Below are 574 nucleotides of genomic sequence, written 5' to 3'. Positions count from 1 at the left end.
TACAAGACATGGTAGATGGGGTTATCTACAAGACATAGTGGGTGGGGTTAACTACAAGACATAGTAGATGGGGTTATCTACAAGACATAGTGGATGGGGTTATCTACAAGACATAGTGGATGGGGGTATCTACAAGACATAGTGGATGGGGTTATCTACAAGACATAGTGGGTGGGGTTAACTACAAGACATAGTAGATGGGGTTATCTACAAGACATAGTGGATGGGGTTATCTACAAGACATAGTGGATGGGGTTATCTACAAGACATAGTGGGTGGGGTTAACTACAAGACATAGTAGATGGGGTTATCTACAAGACATAGTGGATGGGGTTATCTACAAGACATAGTGGATGGGGTTATCTACAATACATAGTGGGTGGGTTATCTACAAGACATAGTGGATGGGGTTATCTACAAGACATAGTAGATGGGGTTATCTACAAGACATAGTGGATGGGGTTATCTACAAGACATAGTGGATGGGGTTACCTACAAGACATAGTGGATGGGGTTATCTACAAGACATAGTGGGTGGGTTAACTACAAGACATAGTAGATGGGGTTATCTACA

This window comes from Oncorhynchus masou, chromosome 25 (assembly GCF_036934945.1).
Source record: "Oncorhynchus masou masou isolate Uvic2021 chromosome 25, UVic_Omas_1.1, whole genome shotgun sequence".
In the NCBI taxonomy this organism is placed as follows: domain Eukaryota; kingdom Metazoa; phylum Chordata; class Actinopteri; order Salmoniformes; family Salmonidae; genus Oncorhynchus; species Oncorhynchus masou.
Note: the sequence above shows the minus strand (reverse complement) of the source record.